The sequence below is a fragment of the Macaca fascicularis genome, chromosome 9 (assembly GCF_037993035.2).
Source record: "Macaca fascicularis isolate 582-1 chromosome 9, T2T-MFA8v1.1".
NCBI classification, from domain to species: Eukaryota; Metazoa; Chordata; class Mammalia; order Primates; family Cercopithecidae; genus Macaca; species Macaca fascicularis.
Genome location: NC_088383.1, coordinates 104,467,857 through 104,492,376, shown reverse-complemented (window position 1 = coordinate 104,492,376; position 24,520 = coordinate 104,467,857). Strand labels below are relative to the sequence as shown.

Genomic DNA, 24,520 nt, shown 5'->3' with positions numbered 1-24,520 from the left:
GATGAATAATCCAGCTAAAAAGGCAAAATATTTGAGTGGACATATCTTCAGAGAAGATATACAAGTGGCCAATAAATACATGAAAAGATTCTCATCATCACTGGTCATTAGAGAAATGCAAATCAAAACCACAATAAGAAGCCAGGCAGGGTGGTGAGTGCTTGTAGTCCCAACTACTCAGAAGGCTTAGGTGGGAGGATCACTTGAGGCCAGGAGTTTGAGGTTGCAATGTGCTATGATTAGATCTGTGAATAGCCACTGCACTGTAGCCTGGGCAGCATAGAGAGACTCTGTCTCTAATCAAAATAAAAGAAAAATAAAAATCAACCAACCAACCAGAATGAGATACTACTTTATACCTGCTGAGATGGCTATAGTAAAAATTACACACAATAACAGGTATTGGTGGGGATTTGGAGAAACTGCAACTCATACATTACTGGTGTGAATGTAAAATGGTGCAGCTGCTTTGGAAAACAGTCTGGCAGTTTCTCCAAAACTTAAACATAGAGTTCCCATATGAGTCAGCAACTCCACTCGTAGGTATATACACAAGAAACTTGAAAACATATGTTCATACAAAAACTTGTACATAAATGTTCATAGCAGCATTATTCACAGCAGCAGAAAAGTGGAAACAACTTCAAATGTCTATCAGCTGAGGAATGGATAAATAAACTGTGGTATAGACGTACAATGGAATAGTATTCAGCCATAAAAAGGGACAAAATACTGATACATGCTACAACAAGGATGAAACTTGAAAACATTATGCTAAATGAGGCCAGATGCAAAAGGCCATATATAATATGGTTCCATTTATATGAGATGTCCAGAATAGGCAAATCTATAGAGATGGAAAGTATATTAGTTATCACCAGGGATTGGGGAGAAGGAAAATGGGGAGTGACTGCTAATAGATACAACTTTTTGTGCATGTGGTGATGAACTATTCTAGAATTTGATTGTGGTGATGTCTGCACAACATTATGACTATACTAAAAATCACTGGATTATACACTTTAAAACAGCAAATTTCATGTATGTGAATTTTATCTCAAAAAAAGAGAAGAGTGTGTGTGTCACATTGTCTTGTGATTCACTGTGTATTTATTGGTCTTTCCACTCAGTTGTGTCTTCCGGACAGGATCCTTATTTTCTGGTTCTCCAACACTGAGACCTGGAACACAGTAGGCACATGATGTTAGTTAACTGAACAGTTTGAGAGTTCTCTTTCTACAATCCCAGGGCCACCTGTCTGGTTGCTCCCCACCCTCTGAGAACTATATGAGAGTTAGCAGCCCTAGTTCAGGTATAGCATCCTCTGGAATCAAAGAGTAGGGCTCATCCACCCAGTGGCCTGTGGTTTGTATACCAACTGGGGGAACCACGTAGTTTAACGTATTGAGCCTTGTCAATAGCGGCCACACTGAACCCAAGTAAAGGGGCTGCCACTGACCCCTTGGGAGTCCTTACTCTGCTCCTGTTGGAGGATTCACCATGAATAACCCTTCTTCTCTGGAGGAGGCAGCCTGGGCTGCAACAGGTTCTGGAAACCTGGTTCTAGCATGCTGTCTATTTCTGCTCTACTTCCTCTTCAAGGTCAAATGAAGAAGTCCTTGGTTCTTTTGGCCTAAGGGAGGAGATAGGTATCTCTGTCCAGTTCTCCCGTCAACAAAGTCCAGTTGCCCTCACTCCCTTTGGCTGTAGGACATGGTTCTTTCAGAATATCTCCTTTTTACAAACTGAGCCACAGAAACAGGTAGGTCATGCAAGCATGGCTTAGATTTGTCCATTGAAAGAGGGCTCCAAACATCCCTGGAAACAGAGGACTTTCCCAGGCCTCCTCTGAGAGACATGTACACTTGAGTGAACCACTTGGTTCAGACAGTTGGGCGAGCAGGTGGTAAGATCCCTACGGGGCATGGCCAGGTGACCAGAGATGGTTACTAAACTGCCCTTCAAGAAAGTGGGTCGAGGTAACTCAAGGTTTGGGCTTTGCTGAGAGGGGGCAGGGAAAGCAAGTTCAGCGACAGGACAGACTTGCTGAGGTAATGGAGAAGGGGCTGATACCCAACGCGCGGTCCAGCCACCTTCCCTTCTGCCCTGCCCCACTCCCCCAGGCACTCCGCATCTCCACTCGAGAAATGCTGAAGAAGTGGAATTAATTTTCCCAGGGCACCCCTGTGACTTGATTTGGTTCTGTGTAATGAGTTCCCTCAGTGAACTCTTCCAATCACCTCTGACAAGCTTCCAGCAGCTTCCAGAACATCAGTTATTCTCTTAACACCATTGTTGTTGATTTTTTAACCTTGTTAGGGTTATATTAGTGACGCTAGTTGCTCGGTTTCTGAAGTTGCAGTGTTTTTTTCTCAGTCTATCAAGATGATCTCACTTTCTCTCTTACTTTCTCGGGCTCTCTCCCAATTTCCCTGTGCCACCTTCTTCTTCCTCCTCTCTCCCTCCTTATTCCTCCTTCCTGACACCTCTCCTCATCTCTCCAGCCTCGATCACAATGCCTCTCCTAGAGTTATCAGCTGTATCCCCCAACCTAAAAACGGTTTTCTCAAGTAAACACTTCATTAATGTAATTACTTTAAAGTAGGAAGTCTTCTAAGGTAAACGCAACATGTTCTGACCAATAAATCCCCTGCCCCAGTCAGAAAAAAAACTGATCTCTCAGCAGCTGTCTTCAGATTGGCACCTTGTCTTACCCTCTCCCAAACCCCAACCTTCCACTGACACAGTAGAAGTTGAGAGAAGTGCATTCTGTACTTGTAATTTCTCTCAAAAGTCCATCAAGGTCAACTTCCTTCTTTCCCCCTCCCTCTTTCCTTCCTTCCTTCCTTCCTTCCTTCCTTCCTTCCTTCCTTCCTTCCTTCCTTCCTCCCCTCCCCTCTCCTCCCTTCTTGTTCCCTCCCCTCCGCTCCCCCCCTCCTCTACCCACCCCTCCTCTCCTTTCCCATCCCCTTCCTTCCTTCCTTCTTCTTTTCTTCTTTTTTTACAGGATTTTGCTTGCCTGCCCGCCTGCCTTCCTTCCTTCCTCCCTCCCTCCCTCCCTTCCTCTCTCCCTCCCTCTTTTCTTCTTTTTTTACAGGATTTTGCTCTGTTGCCCAGGCTGGAGTGCAGTGATGTGATCATGGCTCACTGGAGGCTGGAACTTCTGGGCTCAAGTGATCCTCCTGTCTGAGCCTCCTGAGTAGCTAAGACTACAGGTACACACCACCATGCCCAGCTAATATCTATGCATTTTTTTTTTTTTCTTCAAGACACAGTCTCACTCTGTTGCCCAGGCTGGAGTGCAGTGGCATGATCTTGGCTCACTGCAACCTCCACTTCCTGGGTTCCAGCAATTCTCTTGCCTCAGCCTCCTGAGTAGCTGGGATTACAGGCACCTGCCTCAATGCCTGGATAATTTTTGTATTTTTAGTAGAGATGGATTTTCGCCATGTTGGCCAGGCTGGTCTCAAAGTCCTGGCCTCAAGTGATTCACCCACCTCACCCTCCCAAAGTGCTGAGATTATAGGTGTGAGCCACCGTGCCTGGTCTTGCTCAGTTAATTTTAAAAAATTTATTTGTAGAGATAACGTCTTCCTCTGTTGCCCAGGCTAGTCTCAAACTCCTGGCCTCAAGTGCACTCATGCCTCAGTCTCCCAAAGCACTGAGATTATAGGAATGAGCCACTGTGTCTTGCCAGGCCAATATTTTAAATGTCTTTGGCTATCTAATAGAATAAAATAATCTCCAAGCCAAACCTTGGATATTTGGTCAAATATAATACAAATATAATACAAAAATATAATACAAAATATTTGGGGTGCTATTATGTGTACAAGTTTTCTCTCAAGCAACAACACAAGACACACTGGAGCAAGTGTTTTTATTTTTATTTTCTTTTAGATACAGCGTCTTGCCCTGTTACCCAGGCTGGAGTGCAGTGGTGCAATCATAGCTCACTGTAACCTCAAACTCCTAAGATCAAGTGACCTCCCAACTCAGCCTCCCAAAGCACTGGGATTACAGGCGTGCACCGGTGTGCCAGCCAGTCAGTGTTTATAGATTGGTAAACAGAGGCCCTGTGAACAGAGTCCTGGGGTTACTCATACTCATCCTAGCCCTGCTTCCCAAGCACAGTAATCCCTCCTGCTCCTCTGGTTTTCTTTTTTTTTTTTTTTTTTTTTTTTTGAGACGGAGTCTTGCTCTGTCGCCCAGGCTGGAGTGCAGTGGCACGATATCGGCTCACTGCAAGCTCCACCTCCTGGGTTCACGCCATTCTCCCGCCTCAGCCTCCGAGTAGCTGGGACTACAGGCGCCCGCCACCACGCCCGGCTAGTTTTTTTTTTTGTATTTTTAGTAGAGACGGGGTTTCATCATGTTAGCCAGGATGGTCTCGATCTCCTGACCTCGTGATCCACCCGCCTCGGCCTCCCAAAGTGCTGGGATTACAAGCTTGAGCCACCGCGCCCGGCCGCTCCTCTGGTTTTCTGCCTGGCCCCATAGACCTCTCTTGACCTACTCCACCATTTCACCAAACTTCCCTAAAGCATCGTCCACCAGCATTAACCTCTAAGGAATGTGGAATTCTTGGCTCAGGCATTCCATCATCTTCAAATCAGTTCCGTGCCCTGAGGCACGTGTGTGTAGATTTGCTTTTTTATCAGTAATTAATTAGTAAGAAACAAGACAATCAGTTATTTAAGGAGTTTTGCTCTTTCCACTACTTGCTTTGCTTTCTGTAAGATGCTACAGAAGGCATTAGAGAAACGTATTCAAGGGGTTTTTGGTGATACAGCAGCAAAACTCTGATTCATAACTCCCTTTCTCTCATTTGATTTTCTTCTTTTCTCCTGGCGTTCTCCAGCATGACATCTCTGAAAACGACTATGGTCAATATTTTGGGTAACTGGGAAAACAGCTTACCAAAACCAACGTATTCTAAGAAGGTGTCTTTCTCAACACTGCCTCCTAGTAATGTTAAAATAATATTCACTTATTGATGCTTATGTGTGTCAGGCAGTGTAGGCACTATCCATGCATGATCTCATCTTCAGCTTGCAAGTAAACCTATGGAGGGTTGTGTTTTCTCCAGGTTACAGACGAGGGAAGTCTGCACACTAGGCACTGAGCTAGGATTCTGCCAGGTGTCTCTGGAGCCCGCAGCCTTTACTGTTATGCTACTGCCAGCTCCAGGGCCTCTAGTTTATTTCCCTCTCTCCCAGTCTGTGTGGCTCTGAAGATGAAGTAAAGGCTGATGACTCTGGACTGTCCTCTGAAAAATCCTGCTCCCTCCTCTCCTCATTCCTCACACTTATGACTTGCTTGGGGGATGCTTCCCACAGCACGTTTATGATCCTGGTTTGTGTGCATGACTCTCTGCCTGATATTTTTATTTTTCTCCAACAGTGGAAGGACTGCTGGGAATAATCTGATACACATGAAGAGAAAACGAGGAGTCACTAATAAGATTAAATTAAACTTAAGCACATTTTAAACAGCGTGTAAAACACAGGACTAAGCACTGTTTGAGATGAGCAGACACAAGGCACGACCTCATGGAATTTACAATCTGCTGGGGAGAGGAAATGAGGGATAAGACTACACACAAATATACAGGAGTTTATGCCAAATATGGCAAGTTCCATGAGAAAGGAAGAAATGAAGCAGTGTAGGGCTGGAAGGCAGGAGTCCTCCCGTTTCCCTGGGGACCCAGGTTTAAGAGAAACTGTGGAGACTGAGACTGGAGAACGGGAAGTTTTACTCAAGGCTCAGTCACTGATGCACTGACAAGGCCTCCCCAGGACAAGTTACATAATTTACAGGGCTCAGTTCAAAAATTAAAGGCAGGGCCCTTTGTTCAAAAATGAAGAATTTCAAGATGGTGACGGCAGAGCATGTAATCAAGTGTGGGGCCCTCCTCAGCACAGGCTGCATCCCCACAGGGCTGGCCCTGCCCAAACGAACCTCCCTGGGCCTCTGGTTCCTTAGGGCTTACCTTTGGGAAGTAGGGAGCAAGTATGTCCCTCACCACCCTGTAGCCAGCACCTAGCCATTCATCTCAGGGCCAGATGAATCCGTGAATGACTGGAGATAGGATGAACTAACACGATTACACCTGATGATTTCTTGGGTTGCTTTCAGTGTTAAGACATTGAAAGACTGGCCAGGCGCAGTGGCTCACGCCTGTAATCCCAGCACTTGGGGAGGCTGAGGTGGGCAGATTGCTTGAGTTCAGGAGTTCGAGACCAGCCTGGCAAAATGGTGAAACTCTGTCTCTACCAAAAATACAAAAAATTAGCTGGCCACAGTGGCCTGTGCCTGTAGTCCCAGCTACTTGGGAGGGTGAGGCAGGAGGATGCCTTGAGCTTAGAAGTTCAAGGCTGCAGTGAGCCGAGATTGCACCATTGGCATTCCAGCCTGCGTGACAGGAGTGAGTGAAACCCTGTCTCAAAAACAGAAACACAATCCGTCAAAAGACAGTGACTTTGAACATTTCTTGGAGGAAACACCTGAGATGAGTCCTGAAGGACAGTAGGATTTTTCTTTTCTTCTTTTTTTTTTTTTTGAGATGGAGTCTTGCTCTGTCGCCAGGCTGGAATGCAGTGGCGTGGTCTCGGCTCACTGCAACCTCCACCTCCTGGGTTCAAGCGATTGTCCTGCCTCAGCATCCTGAGTAGCTGGGATTACAGGCGTGTGCCACCACGCCCAGCTAATTTTTTGTAGTTTTAGTAGAGACAGGGTTTCACCATGTTGGCCAGGCTGGTCTCGAACTCTTGACCTTGTGATCCGCCTGCCTCGGCCTCTCAAAGTGCTGGGATTATTGCGTGAGTCACCAGTAGGATTTTTCTTTCTGTTTTCTCCACTTTCCTTCTTCTTGACTTTCCACTATTTTTCCATTTCTTTCATAAATCCTAATGGCAATGTTATGCCTTACAGTGAGACAAGCAACAGTGACACAGACTGGAAACAGCAGAAAGGTTAAATATTTGAGGGATGACTTGAAGCCTTAGATGGTATAGTTGATTCTTTGAGATGGTATAGTTGAAATCTTCATTGATAGAGTCTGGTCTTTCATCTTAGAATTATTTTGTTTTATTTTCATTGGACAAGTTGGTAGATGTTTGTGAAGAAAAAAATCAGAAAACTATAGATGAGCAAAAATAATTACTTGCAGTCCCATAAGAATAGTTCTAATGGGATTGCAGTATAAAACTAGTTTTCAATCTATTTTTCCATTCAATAATCTGAGCATCTTTTTTTTTTTTATTTTTTTGAGATGGAGTCTCGTTCTGTTGCCCAGGCTGGAGTGCAGTGGCACGATCTTGGCTCACTGCAACCTCTGCCTCCCTGGCTCAAGCAATTCTCTTGCCTCAGCCTCCCAAGTAGCTAGGACCATAGGTGCATGCTGCCATGCCCAGCTAACTTTGGATTTTTTAGTAGAGATGGGGTTTCACCATGTTTCCCAGGCTGGTCTCGAACTCCTGAGCTCAGGCGATCCGCCCCTGCCCACCTTGGCCTCCCAGAGTGTTGGGATTACAGGCATGAGCCACCACACCCAGCCTATTAGGAGCATCTTTATGTGTCAATAAACCTCTTCATTTTTTGTAGCTATTAATATATGATCTTCTGTCATATGGTTGTACTCTCATTAACCAATGCACTCAAATTGGATATTTGGATTGCTTTGATTTTTTTTTTTTTTGGCTATTCTAAAATGGTGTTGCCCTGAATTTGCTGGATAACTCTACCCTTTGTTTTCCACCTCTGTGGATAACCTCAGGATAACAATACTGTTCCCACCTGGGGTTGTGTGGTGGATGTGAGTTAACGCATGTGAAGCTCTTAGCACAAGTACAGTACAGTGCATAGCAGCCTAGATGTGCTTAGTAAGTATTAGCTGTTTTATTACTTTATAGCCCAGAGAGAGCTGTCTTTACACAGATCGTGGAGTAAATAGGAGAGCCTGGGAAGTGTTCTTTGAAAAGCTGCAGGATAAGGTGCAGGTAGGGGAAGGTGTGGGCTGGGGGCTCCCTAGGTTGAGTAGTTCCCCAGTGTTTTCTCATTTGTACAGTAAGCTTCCAGACGGCTAGGAGTCTTCTTCTTCTTCTTTTTTTTTTTTTAATACACAGCAGAGGACACCAGGTGGTCACCAAAGACAAAGGGTCACCATTCCCTGACATCTAAGAATCTTTGCTGATGAGCTTCTGATCAGTCTGTGCAGTCATCAAGGCCAGTCTTTTCCCCACCACCCACAGCCTGTTCACTGGGAACGTGTTCTGGCTGGCTGAATATTCTTGCAAGGGCAGTTGACAAAAATCAGTTGTGCTCAGCCCAAGGGGCGACTGTCTTATCTTCAGGGATGTGGGAAGCTGGGCATGGAGGGAGCAAGTTCCACACCAGTACTTGCTGGCTCTGTGACCTTGGGCCAGCAGTTTCCCCACTCTGATCCCTGTCTCTGTAACTCTGAGGGGGACTAGAGGAGGTTAGGAGAATGGTATAGCACAGTGGTTAGCTCTGAACCCCATCTAACACAATGCCTTCCCTCCACTTGCAATGACCCTGTTGCACTGTATGCACTCTACTTTTCACATTGCAGAGGATCTTATTTATTTACTTGTCTCCACTAAAATGGAAACTTCCTGAGGGAAAAGGCCTTGCCTGTCTTGTTCTCTGCAGTTAACACCGGGGTCCAGCAATGCCACAGAGCCTCTAAATATATGTGTGTTGCATGAGTGAAATCTCAGAGCCTGGGTTCCAATCCTGGTTGCACCACTTGCTGTGTGACCTCGGACAAGTCACCTAAACTACACCTCAGTTTTCCCGCATAAAAATAGTAATTATTTTCAGTTTTCTCACTAGAAAAATATGGATTAGTAATCGTTCCTCTCTTATCAGGCTAAGAGGATCAAATGAGGAAATATCCAGCAAGTATTAAGCATACTGGTTGGTACAGAGCACACGAATGATAACAGCAAACGTTTATGTAGCACGACGGCCAGCAGGCACTGATCTAAATGCATCGCCTATGTTAACTATGTTAATCTTCACTAGATTTTACGAAATCGGTACTATTATGCCATTTTACAGATGGGTAAACTGAGGCCCTGGGGTTAAATAATTTATCACTGTTATTTTACGTCTAAGGTTCCTTCCAAGCTCCCCGTGGGCGACCCTTCTGAAGAACCAGAAGGCACGCCAGGCCAGCGTCCGGCCCGGCCAGGACTGAAAGGGTCAGTCGGCCCGCGCACCAGTTACCGGAGGAGGCCGGCGGGCTCACAATGCCAGGAGCCAGGCGCCGGACGCTTTCTCGCCTCCCATCCACGCACACGCCCCTTCCTGTCACTGCCGGGCCCGGCCCCGCCCCTGGCTCCGCCCGCTGGCCAGGCGCTGCCAGAGTGGACGGTTCCAGAGGCATGCTAATGAGGGGGCGGGCACCGCAGCCCATTGGTTGTCCGCGGAGTGTCGGTGAAGTCAGCGCTGAGTCCCAGAAAAACAGAGCGGGGCCAGCTGCAGCGTGTAGTGCGAGTGGGGCGGACGCGCGCAGCCCGCCTGCCCGGCGACCAGCAAGGTAAGCCCGCGCCCGCCCGCCCGGCCGCGCTTGCCCGCTCGGCAGCGGCGGCGCCGGGGGTGTGCGCGGCCCGGCCCCCGCGGGCGGCGCCTTTGTTCAGCCCTCGGAGGAGGCGCATTTAAAGGACCAGCTGTTGGAAGGACTTGGGGGACCCCCTCCCCCAGAGCATCTCCCTATGGGCACAGGGAAAGCGGTGGTCCCCCGCGGTCGAACCGTCCATCCTGCCTGCTCGGCGGATCCCCAGTCTTTCAAGGGAAGTTCCCCAGGGTGCGGAGGATCTGGGGGCTTCCAGGGTTGGGTTTTTTTTTTAATTTCCTTTTTTGGTGGGTGGGGGGTAGTGCGATCGTGGCCTCTGCTAGGAGAGAATGTCCGCCCGTCTCAGGGTGGCTGCAATATGGGTGGGTGGAGGAGACATCAAAGCCCGGATGGGTTTGTGCTGTAAAGTGAAACTACCAAGGAGGGGCACCTCTGCAGCAGCCAGAGGAAGGCGGAGGGAGCGAGCGGCAGGATGGAGGCATCTCAGGTGTGTTCATTCATCAGCATCCCCTGGAGAGGGCGGCGGGAGGGGCGCAAGGACGACGCGGCTGGCCGGACCCGCCTGAATGAACGGGGACGAGTATGCGCCGAGGACACCGCGCCTGCCCGTGCCGCCCGTGCCCCTTTTTCTCCCCGAGTGGCTGACAGCATCTTGCTAGGCAGCTCATCACCGACATGTACAGCAAGCAACTCCTTTCTCCGAATTCCCCGGGCATCCCCTGCTCCCACCTCGCTGCTTTCCGACGTGGCTTCCTTGATACGTGGTAGCGCCATTCAAGATAGAGGGGGAAAGAGACTTGAAGTCATTATGTTTCCTTCATGGGGGAATGTGCTGTCGAATTCTGCATCCCCATACATCCGCTGTCGTAAGATGGCTTTGAAATTCACCAGTGCCTGCTTTCTCCAGGCAGACAAGAATTTATTACGCTATTACATTGCTACATAAAAGCAGAAGGGATCCCACTGAGCGTGGCTCGTTTTATCCAGTCCTTGGGTTTTCCCAGCATGTTCTGGGCGAGCCTTTGGATTTTTGTTTTAAACACTGAGCGTTGGGATGCCCCTGTTGTCACAGGGTCGACCTGCTGAAATTGCTGGAATTGGTTTCACCGTCAATAGGAGGGAGGTTCATCTAGAGACATCATGGAACCTATCTGGCATGTCAGGCCTCTGATTCCATCTCTCCCCTCAACCCCCCGCCCCTGCCCAGCCCCCCGCGCCCTTTTTCCTCTCTTAAGTGGAGGCGGGGAATGTCTTCACTCTCCTTGTGTTTTGAGCTCCTCTGCTTAGATTCAATTCTGTGTTTTTGGTTGAAAAGGTATCTTGGTGGTGATCGAAGAAAGGAGGGTTGGATTAAAAGTGGGGTGGGCAGCAGAGGGGTCAGCAGCATCGATGACAGAAAACAGATGATGGACATATCTACAGCCTTCAGACACCCATGAGGTAGATGGCTGTCTACAGAGCGAGGGGCATGTGTTTGGGCTGTGAGGGGGAGGGGTGGGGGAGGAGGATGCCCCCAGCAGTTTTCTGCCCCGCCCTCTGGATGCTGCCTTAAATAGCCCCTTGCCAACCAAGCTCTGATGTCTCCTTCTTGGCCTGAGGGGAAAGAAGGGAAGGGTTGGTCTGTTGGCACCTTTGCCCTAGGCACTGTTGGAGCAGATGGTTAGGAAACGGTTAGTTCTCCAGGGGTTGCAGAGAGCACATTTCTCAGCTGGAGGGCCCTGAGACCACTCCTCTAGTGACTTCCCTGCAGGGAATTAGCAACTGAAATGAAGTGCTGTCTACCCTCTGGGGTAAAGAGTTGGGGGGGTATTGTCATCTTGTGGACTATACCCACCTTGTTGGCCCTTTCCTTCTGCCTGCCTGCTTTCATTTGTTGTAGTTGGAGAGTTTCTGTAAACTTTTCAGAAGAGATTGGGCATATTGGGGAGTGGGTAGGAGTTATGGGAAAGGATGAGCAAATTCTTCTTCCTGGTAGAACAAAGCACTGCTCAGCTATTCCCGTCTCTCCCCTTCTCTAAAATAGAGTTCAAAACAGATAGCAGAGTCTAGGGCTTTCTTTGCAAAGAATGAAAGGGCAGGGCCAGGAAAGAAAGTTTTTATTGTTCAGCATTGATAATCATCGGGTCATCCAAACTTATCTCCTGACCCCTCCCTGGATGTGGAGATAGATTTGCTGTAGAGGGCACTCTATGGTAATTTAGGATTTGACCTGTCTCTAGGAGAAAGGCGTGGATGGTCTCAAAAAGCTTTGGTGGAGGAGCTCTGGGCCAGAGGCAGGACAGCTGGCTTTGGTCCTGGCCACCAATCTTTGGGGTTTGGGCTTCTGCTCTCTGGGCCTGTGTCCTTGCTGGTGAAGTGGAGGATGATAGGGCAGAGGGTCTTCCAGGGTTCCTGACAACTCCCCTGTTCTTAGAGTCACAGTTTGTGATGGCATTTTCAGGTTCTTTCCTGTTTGCTAAACTGATAATAAATTCAAAGTATTGCACAATGGCGTGAAAGAAGCATTCTAGGACGCAGGCTTCTGTTGGATTCACATCTACCTTTTCCTTGATTAGTGTGATTGGTGAGGTTTTACTGGAAGTACATAAATAATTCAGAGCTAGAATGGCCCAGAGTGAGAGGCACAGAGAGAGACCCCAGAGTGAGCGGTTGTCTGTGGGAGATGAGGATGCGATGATAGATTGCTGAGGAAAGGGAGTTTTTGTAATTTGTTCTCTTTCCCTGTGGATGTTTAACTTGCTGGTTTATTTATGGTTCTACAGGTGAACGTTTACTTATCTAGAAGATGAGAGTTATAAAAGACCTCTGTGATTGCCATGTTCCGCCCCCTCCTCTGCCAAACTGAGGAATTTGAGGGGTTGGGAGGTTTGGCCATTTTTCCAAGGTCGCACAGCTAGCAAGACGTGGAGCTGGGGTGGGAACTCAGGTGGAGAGATTGTAGATCTTGTTTCCACATGTATCTGGGTTTTTTTGTTTTGTTTTGTTTGTTTGTTTTTGCGTTTTGGTGGTGGTGGTTGTTTTGAGACTGGGTCTCACCTGTCACCCAGGCTGGAGCGCAGTGGCACAGTCACAGCTCACTGCAGCCTCGACCTCCTGGGCCCCGGCAGTCCTCCTACCTCAGCCTCCGGGGAACTGGGACCACAGGCACACACTACCACACCCAGCTAATTTTTGTGCTTTTTGTAGAGACAGGGTTTTGCTGTGTTGCCCAGGCTGGTCTCAAACTCCTGGACTCAAGCTATCCGCCTGCATCAGCCTTCCAGCATGCTGGGGTTATAGGCTTGGGCCACTGCGCTGGCCTGTATGTATCTGTTAAGCCCCCTCTTCCTCTGAGAGAAAGGATCCTAAGATGGAATAGGAAAACATGAGGAATAAATAGGAGCACAAGAAGAGAGAGATTGAAGAAACAGACAAGAGAAAGGAGGAGGCTGGGGACAGGTTATGTGGGGAAGGGAAAAACACAGAAACCAAGCTTGGAGGAGAAAAGGATGGAGCTTGAAAGGGGGAGGCTCTATTGTCTCTGAAACAGCTGAGCTCTTCTGCAGCCCTTGGGCTGAAGTGAGGAGAGGTTTGGTAGACTAGAATGGGGGGTGGGGGAGTGGACTGAGAGTTCAGCCTCAACCTGAGACTCACTTGGAATCTCCTTGGGATTGCTGCTGTTGACCCTCAGATTGCAGAGTGTCGTGGAGGCTGCTCAGTTTCAGGGCCAACTGAGGCCTTTAGATCCATGGGAGCATGCAGAACGTGGACATGTGGAAAGTCAGGTGTGTGGGTGGTGATGCTGGCTGATGCTGAGGTGGGACTCAGTTCTGCTGAAGTCCCGGTTTTTTTGTAAATGCAAAACTCAAAACACTTTTCCGTGGATTTCTTTTCCGTGCAAGCGGCATTTTCTCCTTGGATTTTCAACATTTGCTTTGAACGTTTTATGAGATGGTGTTTCACATACTCCCTTTTCAGAGGAGATACTTGGAGATGAATGATCTACTGAATTGTGGCTCATTTGGGGGAGCTTCTGGCTTGTGACCTAAGCTAAGCCTCAGAATTTTCAATGAGCAATTAAAGAGCTGCGAACAGTGGTTGACTAGAGCATTAACCATTCGAAGGCAAGGATAAAGGGTGATAATAGTTCAAGGTCTGGAGCTATAGCCAACAGCTGGCCATGAACAATGTAATTGACTTTGGCTAACTCTTCAAGCCCAAGGAAGTATCTCTGTGGGTCCTTTGGTGGCTGCCCGTTTTTGTGTGCGGTTAGGCATGTGGGCCCGTCCTTGAATCTTGCTGTCCCCCATTCTTCTTTTCCTACGTCTCCCTCCTCTATCCATTTCTTTTTCTTACCTCTTTCTCCTTGCCCTCCTCCCTCATTCTTTCCTTATTGTCAACAATATATCTTTGCAGTTTCTTTTAATCTCTTGCCATTAAAATTTAATGTTCTCTGTTCTTCATTTCAAATCAGTTGAGGGCCAGGCACGGTGGCTCACACCTGTAATCCCAGCACTTTGGGAGGCCGAAGCGGGTGGATCACCTGACGCCAGGAGTTCGAGACCAGCCTGGTCAACATGGTGAAACCCCGTCTCTACTAAAAATACAAAAATTAGCTGGGTGTGGTGGTGGGTGCCTATAATCCCAACTACTCAGGAGGCTGAGGCAGAGAGAATTGCTTGAGCCTGGGAGGTGGAGGTTGCAGTGAGCTGAGATTGCAGAGTGAAACTGCATCCAAATAAATAAATAAATAAATAAATAAATAAATAAATAAAATCAATTGAGTTCAGTCTTTTTCGAATGTGTATGTGTTTTACACACAAAACAAAAAAGAGGCAAATGAACCAAATCCAACTAAATTGCTTTTTACTTCTGTGTGGCCTTCCATTGATTTATCCCCCCCACTTCTTCTGTGGTCAGCAGTGGCTTTTTATAGAAAAAAAAGTTCCCAGGTCTCTGTCATGCGGTTATTGTTTTTACAACAATAGAAAAAAGTTTCCACCCTTGTATTGTGGACCACAAGGGACACCCTCTCTCAAGGGGTGTACCCTGTTTCTAGGCTTCCTTCCATGGAAAAAGTGTCTTTAATGCATTCTGTAACAGAGGCCTGTACTGTAAGGGCTAGGGCTGCTGATGGCAGAGGTGGGGCTCTTCTCAGTGACTGCTGTATTGCTTAGAATAGGGGCTGGCAGGCTATGGCCTAGAGAGCACATCTAGGAAGAATTAGCATCATTGTTTTCTCTGTTTCCTCAGGCTGAGCTAACCTAACTGGCTGTAGCAGGACCCAGACCCTTTTGGAAAAGAATGAGATGCTTGTTAACTTTCTGATTAGTGTTGAGTGGGACCCAAGGTATGCCTTCTGCCCACCTTGGGAGGGTGGGCACCCACCAGCAGTTGCTGGTGTAAAGTCCCCAGATGCTTTGATGGATGGATGCTGTACCGCTTTATGCTTTTCTTCTGACTCTAATTAGTTACAGAGAGGATTGACTCTTGATGCTCAGTGGTCAGCAAGTACTTTAGAATCTAAAGTGGGCCCCGCAAACAAGAAGTCACCTTGAAGTTTGCAGTTTTGTATTAAAAAATCACATGAGTTTTGTATTCTCTGTAATATATCTGTGCTGGTTTTAGTATAAAAGTATTTAAGTTGCTTTACTGTTGAAGACAATTGATGTTCTAGGAAAATGTGTTTATCGTGGGCCCTCATTTGTCCCAGCCCTCCCTAAATATGTGTATCAGTCCCATACCCCAGCTGAAGAAGCCAGGGATAGGGTAGGCATCAAACCTGCTGGTGCTGAGCCTCCATGCTTTCCTGCCGGCTCTGCCAAACCACCAGATGCCCAGTCATTCCCTACTACACGTCCCCAAAGGCCAGGCCCCCCTGCCCCTCCCACCAGGACTGGTTCCCTCACCAGAAGGCTTTTTTCTGCGTTTCCTGGCTGATGCCTTCTTCCCTCAGACTCCCCTCACATCTTAAAGAGATGCCTTTCAGCCGGGCATGGTAGCTCATGCCTGTAATCCCAGCACTTTGGGAGGCCGAGGCAGGTGGATCACCTGAGGGCAGGAGTTCACAACCAGCCTGGCCAACATGGTGAAACCCCATCTCTACTAAAATTACAAAAAAGTAGCTGGGCATGGTGGCGCACGCCTGTAGTCCCAGCTACTCAGGAGGCTGAGGCAGGAGAATCGCTTGAACCCAGAAAGTGGAGGTTGCAGTGAGCTGAGATCACGCCATTGCACTCCAACCTGGGTAACAAGAGCGAAACTCCGTCTCAAAAAAAAAGAGATGCCTTTCTTCTTGCGTTCAGCTTTCTACTTCTGTTGTTATTGCTGGTTCTCTTGTCTGTTTCCTCCCCCATATTGTGAGTTCTAGGAATAGAGTGAGTCTGTGTTTCTTCTCTTTTTAAATTAAATTTTAATTTGTATAAAAATTTCGCATATATATGTATGTGTGTGTGTACACAGAGAGTTTCTTTTTTGTTTGTTTTGAGACGGAGTCTCCCTCTGTCACTAAGGCTGGAGTGCAGTGGCGTGATCTCAGCTCACTGCAACCTCCGCCTCCTGGGTTCAAGTGATTCTCCTGCCTCAGCCTCCCGAGTGTCTGGGACTACAGGAGAGCACCACCACCCCCGGCTAATTTTTTTATTGTTAGTAGAGACAGGGTTTCACAATGTTGGCCAGGCTGGTCTCGAATTCCTGACCTCAAGTGATCTGCCTATCTCGGCCTCCCTAAGTGCTGGGATTACAGGCATGAGCCACCGTGCACCCCTGCCCCACACAGAGTTTTGAAAGTCAAATAGGCTGGGTGTGGTGGCTCATGCCTGTAATCTATTGGGAGGCTCAGGTGGGCAGATCACCTGAAGTCAGGAGTTTGAGACCAGCCTGGCCAACATGGCAGAACCCCGTATCTACTAAAAAAACACAAAAATTAGCCAGGCATGGTGGTGGGCGCTGGTAATCCCAGCTACTCTGGAGGCTGAGGCAGGAGAATCGCTTGAACCAGGGAGGCGGAAGTTCAAGGGAGTGCAGTGAGGGAACCAGGGAGTGCAGTGAGCTGAGATCGTGCCACTGCACTCCAGCCTGGGCAACAGAGCCATACTCCGTCTCAAAAAAAGAAAAAAAAAAGTCAAATAATACTACTATAAAATATATAAAGGCTGGCTGGGCGCAGTGGCTCATGCCTGTAATCCTAGCAGTTTGGGAGGCTGAGGCCGGTGGATCACTTGAGGCCAGGAGTTCAAGATTAGCCTGGCCAACATAGTAAAACCTCATCTCTACACAAAATACAAAGAATTAGCCAGGCATGGTGGTTAGGATGTAGACATCTTTGAGGGGCTGCTGTTACTCTGTTTACAACAGTTACTTCTAATGCACTGAGCTATTTCTCCTGAAATTACTGTCGTATTTATTGTTACCTGTTTACAACGCTGTTTTCTGATTGTTCATTTTAGATGTTATTTTTGATTTTCCTTATTTTTGTTTTTGTAGAGACAGGGTCTTGCTCTGTTGAGACTTTGCTTGAGGCCAGGGTGGACTTTTAACTCCTGGCCTCAAGAACGATTACAGGTTTGAGCCTAGAGGTTACTTTTAGATGTTTTGTCTTGATGTCTTACTATGGATTGGAGCCTCTCCTCTGCTCCCCAATACTTCCCTTTTGCCCTATTCTTTCATTATAGATAAATCACAATTTTTGATTACATTGATATTTGGTGCTGACATTATTTTGGTTGTGTAAATAGTGTTCATGACAGAGCCATATAGTATACTATAATATTTTCTTTCTTGTACATTTTTTGAATTAATAATTATCTTACATTTTCTGTTTACTTAGTTTCTATGTACTTGTTGCTGATTTGCAAAGTATCTGACAGCATCTTAAAACATTTGTTTTATAACATGTGTTCCTGTTTATTTATTTATTGAGATGGGGCCTTGCCCTGTCCCCCAGGCTAGAGTGCAGTGGTGTGATTGTAGCTCACTGCAGCCTTGACCTCCTGGGATCAAGTGATCCTCCTGCCTCACCCTCCTGAATAGCTAAGACTACAGGCACCACCATGTCCAGCTAATTTTTAAAGTTTTTTGGTAGAAGTGGAGTTTCGCTAGATTGCCCAGGCTGGTCTCTAACTCCTGCCCTCAAACAATCCTCCCTCCTCAACTTCTCAAAGTGCTAGGATTACAGGCATGAGCCACTGTGCCTGGGCTTGTTCCTTTTTATTTTATTACTGTTTTTTTTTTTTTTTTTTTTACACCCCTTTGGAGACTTCCCTCCTATGGGTCTCCATTCTCTCTCCTTTGTCCTTGCCCGTTGACCTCTAGGTCTGTGGCATGACTCATTCTGGGAATTTCCTCACCTTATCCTGGGTGAAATCCTGTTTCCTCTGTTGATTTATTCCTCCACAAGTTTCTGAGAGAGGATCTGTGGAAGTTGATCATTTTAAGCTTGCAGGTCTGAAAATGTTCGTATTCTACATTCATATTTGATTGGTGATTTGATTCATCTAGAATTTGAAGTTGAAAGCCATTTCCGTTAGAATTTTGAAGCCATCATTCCACTGTCATCTAGGTTCCAATATTACTATCAAAATTTGGATACCATTCTAATTCTTGATCATTTATGGATAACCTGCTTTTTCACTGAAAGTTTTTAGGATCTTCTTTCTTTTCCTGTATTTGAAATTTCCTTGCTTTAAAAATGATGGGCCTGGGTCTTTGGTGTGTGCCTTTTTTTTTTTTTTTTTTTTTTTGAGACGGAGTCTCACTCTGTTGGCCAGGCTAGAGTGCAGTGGTGCAGTCCCGGCTCACTGCAACCTCCGCTTACCAGGTTCAAGCGATTCTCGTGCCTTGGCCTCTCAAGTATCTGGGATTACAGGCGCGTGCCACCACGCCCGGCTAGTTTTCCCATTGTTAGTAGAGACAGGGGTTTCACCACATTGGCCAGGCTGGTCTTGAACTCCAGACGTCAGGTGATCCGCTGCGGCCTCCCAAAGTGCTGCAATTACAGGTGTGAGCCATTGCATCTGGCCAGTGTGTGCCTTTTTGATCTGAAGATTGACGTCTTTCAGTTTGGGGAAATTTTCTTAAATAGATATCTTTTAATAATTTCATTTTCTCCATTTTCTGTGTTTTGTCTTTGGAATGCCTATTAGTTGAATGTTGGACTTCCTGTATCAAGTTTATAATTTTAAAATGTTTTATTTCCTTTTTTCATTTTATTATATTTTTGTCTTACTTTCAGAGAGCTATCTTCAGCTTTATCTTCAACCCTTTTCCATTTTAAACTTTGTGCTTTCATGTATTTATATGAAACATATTTGCATGTTTTACTTTCTAAGAGCTCCCTAGTTCTCTGAACACTTGCTTTTCTTTTTTAGATGGCATTCTATTCTTGTTTCATGGGTGCAGTAAATTCCTTTATATTAGCGTTTTTTTTTTGGATGGTTTTCTGCTGTTCCCTGCTGTCCCTTGGAAGATGTTGTTTCCTCTAAGTCCCTTTTTCCACTTGTTTTGGTTACTGTATCTTCCATTGCAGCTATCCTTCCATGCATGCTGATCCTTGATTGTCTATGTATATTTTAAGAATGGACACCGAAATGCTGATTGGGCATCAGTGCCACAAGGAAGGGACTTGTTAACTTCATTGTAGAGTGATCCAGCAGAGAGCCCCCTTTTTCTCTACTGGAGCAACCTAGATATCAGCGCCAGTAGATCTTTTCTCTGGGGCTTTCCTGGATAGGGCTTTCTTGGAGAGGATTTTACCTGGGTGTGGGTAGGGTGGGGTGGGGTGAGTAACAGCCTGGCCTTCTTGGATTCTGGGAGCCTCCATGGGGAAAGGGGCTAGGTATTAGTCTGTTTGATATGCAGACTTTCACTCAATCCCTGGGTCTTTTGAAAGTTGCCCCCACCCACCATCCCTCTCTCCCATCTCTCTGCCTCCCTCAGCTGTGTCCCTCCCTCCGCTGTGTCTCTGGTGTAAGTTACCTGATCAGTGGATCTCCACCTTCTGCTGGCTAAGGCAGGGAAATCACCAGGCTGAGAAGATTGCAAGAGGGACCCTGGGTCTGACTGCTCTTTGTACCAACTTGCAGGCAAGTAGGCACCCTTCTTTTTAGCCCCACCCTGTTTCCCTTTAGAGTCCTTGGTGCCTCCAGTTCCTGAGCCGTCTCTGGATTCTGTGCCATGAGTTGGGTACTTGTTTAGTGGCTCCTGCCCTGCTTGCACTTAGCAGAGCAGACAACGCAGAAACCTAAATCAGCTACTGCATGGTGGTTAGCTCTCCACTGCTGTTGACATAGCTCATCTGCTGGGGTCTCTTTTTCATTAAGAAACGTATCCATCTATTGTCCTTTTAGTGGGAGTCCAGAAGAGAGCAGAGATAAACATGGGTGTTCAGCTCTCTGATTTGACCAAAAGTTTATTTCATTTCTTCATTCACACACTTAAATTTGTGCCTGATATAGGGTATATTCTCAAGAAATGTTTGTTAAATGATTGAATGCCTGTTCCTAAGATGATATGCGTACGTTTAGTCATCAGATTTCAAGAGACCCAAACATAGAGTGTTACAAAAATAAATCCGTTGCTTATTCTGAGATAGACATAATAACAGGCAGCAGATCCTGCCTATTCTCCCCATGCAGTGGAGGATAAGACACATTGGGAGGGAGACAGTGTTCCAGAGTGTTGCTGTCTTCAGCCCTGTCAGTAACTACCACGAGTCACTTTGAGAAGTCCCTTAACCTATCTGGACCTTGGTTTTCCCAGCCTTACAATGAGATGTTGGTCAGGGTTTGATTCGGTTCTGTGCATTGAGCACCTGCTGTGTGCAAGCCATGGTGATGGGATTCTCCACGTGTCTCTTCTAAGGCAGCCAGTGTGGTGGTTTGTATGTGTATTTGTTTTGGCATGGGCCACACTGAGTTGATTGTGTTTGGTTTCTATGTCTTTCTCCTGGCTTAGTTCAGCGCCTTGTACAGAGTAACTCCTCTGCACATTTTGACTCTCCCTTTTTCTAAACCGAGGGCTCCTTGTGAGCACCACATCGCCATCCTCTGTATCTCCTGTGTCTGCCACCGTGGTTGGTACAGAGGGGGTATGTAGGAAATACTGGATTTTTCCACTGAGGAGTGGAAAAGAACTATGGGCTTGGAGAACAAGGCTAGCTTGTTGAGGGCCTAGCTGCACAGTCCCTGGCCCACTTATGGAGTTGGGGGACTCAAATGCATTAGTATTAAAATCAATGGAGACAGCAGTTCTGGACCCCAGCCCTGACACTAGAGGATTGTTTTCTCCCAAACAGATAGTAGTCATATATTTGTTTCAAACAGCACAGTGGAGTGGAGGAAGACTGTTGTTACCAGTTGAGATCAGATTCATCTTAACCATGAAAATGAATTATAGATGTATCCCTGCATTAAGGTGTTTAAAAACATTTAAGTGTTTTTTCATAACTTCTTTTGGTTTTCCCACACTTGTGAGTTTATGTGCCAGGACTAGTGACTAGAAATTTTAGGGAGATTGATTTAGTTCAGTGGAAGACATTTTTTATTGTAAGAGCAACTCCCTACCAGACTGCATTAGGAAGCCCTGAATTCTGTGTCAAGCCGAGGCTAAATGTCCACTCGCCAGGGAACATGAAGAATTGATGCCTGTGTGGGAGATGAGGTACTATTAGAGCACCTGTAAAGTCCTTTGCTTTTGATTTGTTCATCAAATAGTTATTGAGCACCAGTTATAGACCAGCGTCCATGCTGGGCTCTGGGAATATAGCAGCGAACAAAGAGAAATGGCACCTACCCTCTTGGAATTTATAGCCTAGAGCTGAGCTGTCCAGCATAGTAGCTACTAGCCACATGTGGCTATTGAAATTAATTAGTTTGAAATACCATTACAAATTCAGCTTCTCAGTCATGCTAGCCACATTTTGAATGCTCAATAGGCACGTGTGGCTAGTGACTGCCCTGTGGTCAGCATGGGCAGTTGTAGAGTGTTTCTGTAATCTCAGGAGGATCTCTTAGGCAGGCTGATCATAGAGCTAAGATTCTGTGTTTCTAGATCACATTTATGATTAGCATTTCATGGTGGAGGCAACTGAGGCACAGAAAAGCCATTTGCTTGAGGTTATGTGGCTGGATGGGACTGAGCTAGGAACAGGTCTCTTCTGTGAGTGTGGCTCTTCTCTCCCTGAGGTGAGGTAGGGCAACTGAGAGTGTAGTCTTTGCACTCAGGCTGCCTGGGTTCAATTCCTGGCTTTGCTACTTCCTGGATTTGGGTCTTAGGGCAAGTCACTGCCCTGTGTGCCTCAGTTGTGTCACCTGTGAAATGGAGGAAGTAATAGCAATAGCACCTGCCTCACAGGATTGCAGGGAGGTTTAGATGATCCAGTCATTCCAGTCTTTAGAACTGTGGGCTGGGCGTGGTGGCTCACACCTGTAATCCCAGCATTTTGGAGGTCGAGGTGGGAGAATCACTTGAGCCAGGAGTTCCAGACCAGCCGGGGCAACATAGGGGAGACCCCCATCTCTACAAAAACTTGAAAAATTAGCTGGGTGTGGTGGTGCAAGCCTGTAGTCCCAGCTACTTGGGAGGCTGAGGTGGGAGGATCTCTTGAGCCTGGGAGATTGAGCCTGCAGTGAGCCATGATCACAGCACTATACCACTCCAGCCTGGGCAACAGAGCAAGACTCCATCTCAACAACAACAACAACAAAAAAAAAAAAAAAAAGGAAAGAAAAGAACTATGCCTGACACATAAATAGTAATCACTCAGTGAATTCTGATTACTATTATTGAGACTGAGAAGGGGACAGAAGGTATAGGGAGAGCCAAGGAGGCATTTTCAAACAGCAGAGTGGAGGGGAGAAAGACTGTTGTCAGGAAAGGCTATGCTTTTAGAGCTGACTGACTACCTGGGGAGGGATATGTAATGGAATGTTTCTCAGCCAGGGGCTGCTTTAGTCATGCAAGCTGATGTGAAAATGCCAGTATGTCCACGAAGCCCTCTGAGTGTCACAACGGGTCACTGGTCCTCTGAATAAGGATCCTTTCAGTGTCTCTTTTCTCCTGGCTTGCCTGCACTCAGGCTGGTCCCCACAGCCCTTTCCCCTGTCCCCATACATTTTTTTCTCCCCTCACTACATCTCCATCATGGAATGGGTGGGACATTTACCATCACCCCTGTGGAGCAGAGGGCTGCATTGAAGGAATGCAGAAGAGAGCAGGGACAGAAGCCCAGCTGGGCCCTGGTATTTTCTTGGAGGTTTCTATCTCTTGTTGGTGTCATTCCCTCTGTTGCTCAGTCTTTCACAGTGTTCTAGGGGTGCTCCATTTTGCTGGATGAAGAGACAGAAAGCTCTGATGTTAGCCCCAGGGATGGGAGGGTGCCCATTGGGTAGGTAAATCTCTGCTTATATGTGGAACTTTGGCTTAAGAAATTATTTATTTATTTATTTTTTTGAGACAGCATTTTGCTCTTGTCGCCTACGCTGGAGTGCAATGGCATGATCTCAGCTTACTGCAACCTCTGCCTCCCGGGTTCAACCTCAGCCTCCCGAGTAGCTGGGCTTACAGGTGCCTGCCACCGCACCCAGCTAATTTTTTGTATTTTTTTTTTTTGAGACGGAGTCTCGCTCTGTCACCCGGGCTGGAGTGCGGTGGCGCTATCTCAGCTCACTGCAAGCTCCGCCTCCCGGGTTCACACCATTCTCCTGCCTCAGCCTCCCGAGTAGCTGGGACTACAGGCGCCCGCCACCACGCCCGGCTAGTTTTTTGTATTTTTTAGTAGAGACGAGGTTTCACCGGGTTAGCCAGGATGGTCTCGATCTCCTGACCTTGTGATCCGCCCGTCTCGGCCTCCCAAAGAATTTTTTGTATTTTTAGTAGAGGTGGGGTTTCACCATGTTAGCCATGCTGGTCTCGAATTCCTGGCCTCAGGTGATACACCTGCCTAGGCCTCCCAAAGTGCTGGGATTACAGGTGTGAGCCACCGCGCCCAGCCAAGAAGTACTTTAACAGAGCAGTCTCATCAACAGTGTAGACATGGCCCCCGCCCTGCAGGAGTTTATTTCTTTGTGAACACCCAGAGGGCAGGGCTCTCGTCTTCCCCAACAGACATCAACAGTGCATTTCAGGCTATGAAATAGGAAGGTTCTAGTATGATACAGTGTCTGTGGAGGTGCAGGTAGTGAGGGTGCTCTAGAGGTACATAATGGATGTGGCAGCTTGCCTCACTCAGGGGAGGCACACAGGGAAAGTACTATAGGCCAGAGATGTATCTGAGGTCAGGTGTCTAGTAGTGACAGACCCTGGGCTGACCTGTGAGGAGACTGTTCCTAGCAAGCCTGATTCTCAGCATGACATAGAAATACAGGTTCTCCCTGATTACCAGTGATCAGGAGTATTGAGTGCTTGGCTGGGTGCGGTGGCTCACGCCTGTAATCCTAGCACTTTGGGAGGCTGAGGTGAATGGATTGTGTGAGCTCAGGAGTTTGAGACCAGCCTGGGCAATATGGTGAAACTCTGTCTCTAATAAAATAAAAAAAAATAGCCAGGTATGGTGGCATGCGCCTGTAGTCCCAGCTATTCGGGAGGCTGAGGCATGAGAATTGCTTGGACCCAGGAGGCTGAGGCACAAGAATCACTTGAACCCAGGAGACAGATGTTGCAGTGAGCAGAGATCATGCCACTGCACTCTAGCCTGGGAGACAGAGCAAGACTCTGTCTCAAAAACAAACAAAAAAGAAGTATTGAGTGCTTGAGGCTTCACCTATGGTACAGTTTGGATGTGTGTCCCCACCCAAATCTCATATTGAAACATAATTCCTAGTGTTGGAGGGGCCTGATGGGAGGGGATGGGATTGTAGGGGCTGTTTCTCATGAGTGGTTTAGTATCATCCCTTTGGTACTGTCCTCACGATAGTGAGTGAGTTCTTGTGAGACCTGGTCATT

At 47.0% G+C, this 24,520-nt stretch overlaps 1 protein-coding gene across 50 annotated transcripts in view; it reads left to right on the top strand.

Annotated features, from left to right (window-relative positions):
- Nucleotides 1-9,511: 9,511 nt before the first annotated feature.
- Nucleotides 9,512-24,520, top strand: part of SORBS1 (sorbin and SH3 domain containing 1) — a 252,720-nt gene continuing 237,711 nt past the window's right edge. For all 50 annotated transcript variants that reach the window (XM_074002273.1, XM_074002256.1, XM_074002270.1 and 47 more), the window contains exon 1: nt 9,512-9,565. The gene's annotated coding sequence lies outside the window, so the exon portion shown is untranslated. The remainder of the gene's footprint in view (nt 9,566-24,520) is intronic.